The sequence below is a fragment of the Gavialis gangeticus genome, unplaced genomic scaffold (genome assembly GCF_001723915.1).
Source record: "Gavialis gangeticus isolate Ggan-Ray unplaced genomic scaffold, GavGan_comp1, whole genome shotgun sequence".
In the NCBI taxonomy this organism is placed as follows: domain Eukaryota; kingdom Metazoa; phylum Chordata; order Crocodylia; family Gavialidae; genus Gavialis; species Gavialis gangeticus.
Window position 1 is genome coordinate 62,440,866 of NW_017728992.1, and position 2,816 is coordinate 62,443,681.

At 42.8% G+C, this 2,816-nt stretch overlaps 1 protein-coding gene across 3 annotated transcripts in view; it reads left to right on the forward strand.

Moving 5' to 3' along the window:
- The window catches only part of CDKAL1 (CDK5 regulatory subunit associated protein 1 like 1), an 877,582-nt gene that overhangs the window by 2,576 nt on the left and 872,190 nt on the right, over positions 1–2,816 (forward strand). The gene's annotated exons all lie outside the window — the stretch shown is intronic.

Genomic DNA, 2,816 nt, shown 5'->3' on the forward strand with positions numbered 1-2,816 from the left:
TTTTTTTTTTTGTTTTTTTTTTTTTTTTTTTTTTTTTTTTTTTTCATCTAACACTAGGCAGATGCAAATTGTGTGTTGAATATTTATGTATATATTCTTAAATCAGTTAAAACCTGACTTGTATTTATTTAGCTAAAGTCAGTAAGCAATTATTCTAACTAGCAGTGCAACAGAGATTTGAATTGGATTGAATGTCTACCAGTGTCTTCAAATCTGTTTAAGTTTATTTAAATCACATATTTTATCTAATCTTTTTTGCGTCTCTGAGTGAAGACTGGGCCTGTGTGATATTTGATTGTATGCTAGAGAAGAAACTTCAAAGCTGGGAAAAATGCATCCGATAAACTTAATTGACGAAGTATGAACTTCTTCCACAGTGTTTCTTGGTACTATTTCCACTTGTTCTTGATTATATTATCTGATAAGCAGTATATTTAGACTTTTTAACTCAACCTTTTAATTGCTCTCTGTGTTGAAACGTTCTTGTATTCTTTTTGTATGAACGTATAATTTTAAATTTTAAAAAAGTAGAGAAAATATTGGTAAGAAAAGCCTTAAGCCAAACTTAACTCACAAAAGATATAGGGGTCATAAGGTGGTACATGTTCTGTTGGAGTGAGATTCTTGAGACCATTTCTTGCAAAAGGAAAGAAATGAGATGTTTTGTTTTTAAAGACCCTGTTTGGTAGTATTATTATTTGTTTTAATATGGGTGTGTTGCTGAAAGAAATATCGGTGTTTTTTATTACCCATCAATTTGGGTACCTTATGTATTTAAGGGTTGGCAAAATCTGGCCTGTGGGCTGAATCTAGCTCGCCAAAGGGTTTTTATCCAGCCATTGGAGGGACCTCTGGCTCCACCCAGCCCAGCATGAGGGCCAGCCCAGGCCAAGGTGGGCAGGGAGAGGCGTCCAGGAAGAGGATGGGTGGACAGGGTCGGGGTCTTAGGGCTGTGACAGCGTGGGCCTGGGGTAGAGCCCCAATCTGCTCCTCGCATGGCCCCCGGCATGGGCACCTGTTTTGCAGGCAGGGGTGCATGAGGAGCAGATCGTGGCTCTGCTCCAGGCCCTGGTCCCATGCCATCACTGTTCCAAGATCCTAGCCGCCTGGGATGTGGGTGTCAAATGGTGGGCCATGCTGCCCACCTGTCCTGCTACAGGATGCTGTTCTGCACCTGGTGACAGCCCCATCCCTTCTTCCCAGTCACGTGCCCTGTCTGCACAGGTCCCTGCCTGTCTCCATGAAGATCCTAGGATCGCAGGATGGTGATAGCGTGGGGCATGGGGCAGAGCCATGCTATGTGCCCACATGCCCCTGCTCACAGAACTGGCGTCTGTCACAGGAAAGTGCAGGGAGTGGATCGTGGCTCTGCCCTGGACCCTGGACCCTGGTCCAGTGTTGTCACAGCCCCAAAATTCTGGCCCCACCCATCCTTCCCACTCCCAGATGTCACTCCCCATTTGCCCACAGCCCTATCTTGTCTGACTGGTGGTGCATGGAGCAAAACCACTTGAGGGCTTTTTGACTGTTGCTTGGGGAGTGGCAGGGGTGCTGACCTGGCCTGCAGCAGCTCCTCAAAACACCCTAAGTCACCCTCCAGCCCAAATAATTGCCTACCCCAATATATATTCAGGGTTTGTTACTAGTTGTGGGGAACTTGGAGATCTAATGGAAGTGCCATAGCTGCTGACTTGATCTACTGCAAAGGCGGGATGATTGATCTTTAATCAGATGTTTTAGGCTTTTGGGAAGCTTCACATCTACAATTCCAGTTCCTCTGAGTAACAGTGTCTCTAAACATCCTGTAGATTCTAAGAGCTCGAGGTAAAACTCAAGAACCCCCCTCCAGCTTTCTGTAGAGGGGGCTGGTCTAGTATGACTGCTTCTGAGATGAATTGGATTTGGCATCCTTCCCGGTGACCATCTGTCCCGTGTCCATCATCCCCTGAAGCTTGACTTTACTCAGGTTTCCTAAGCTAGTTAGTAGGTCAGACTGAGTGGAAAATTCAGTTACTTGCGGTATTTCTAAAAAGAATTATTTTGAAACACTGTAGGATTCCTGTTATCCTTTATTGATTCAATTTGCAAGGCAGTTCCCTATGTAAATGTGGATGTAAAGGTGGGTCAGATAATGCCCTTAAATGTTGTATTAAAAATAGATATATTTTCCTTGTCAGTTCAAAGAACTGTGAATCAGTTTGAGGCAAGTTCCTGGCTCTGCTTCTCACTTACCTTGGTTTTTGGCAAGTTACTTAATGTGGCTAGAGTTAGCAAAACAAGTGTCTAGTGTTGCTTGAATCCTAGAAGGAAAACCTTTCCGTTTTAAGTCTGCCTATGCTGCTAGAGCAATTTGGGTTCTGTTGTAAACTTCTATCCTTTGAAACTTTTATTTCTATCAATCATGTCTAAGACTAAGTACACAGGTTGCTTCAAAGATCTTGGGGCAAATTTTCAGGATTCAGTTAGTGTATTTTGTTTTGTTTTTTGTTTTACTTTTAAACTGACTTGGACTTGTTGAGACATAAGAAATAAGAATTTTCTCAACGCTATAGTTCAGAACATAATTGTCCTTTATCTCTACGTGTCAATTTTTTCTCATTCTCCAAAGTTAAAATGCTCCATCTTTTCTAATGTATTGAGAGGTGGACTTTTCTCATCTCAAGGGCTGCTTGCAGATGTTAAAAACAAAAACCTAGCCCACCCCCCCTCTGCCTACCTCTGCCCAAAGAAAAAATGTGTTTTATCAGAAGAAACAGCAAGTTACTGCAACTTGGGTCTGCATCTTCTTCAAAAATCAGGAGCTTCGGCTGGGCTAT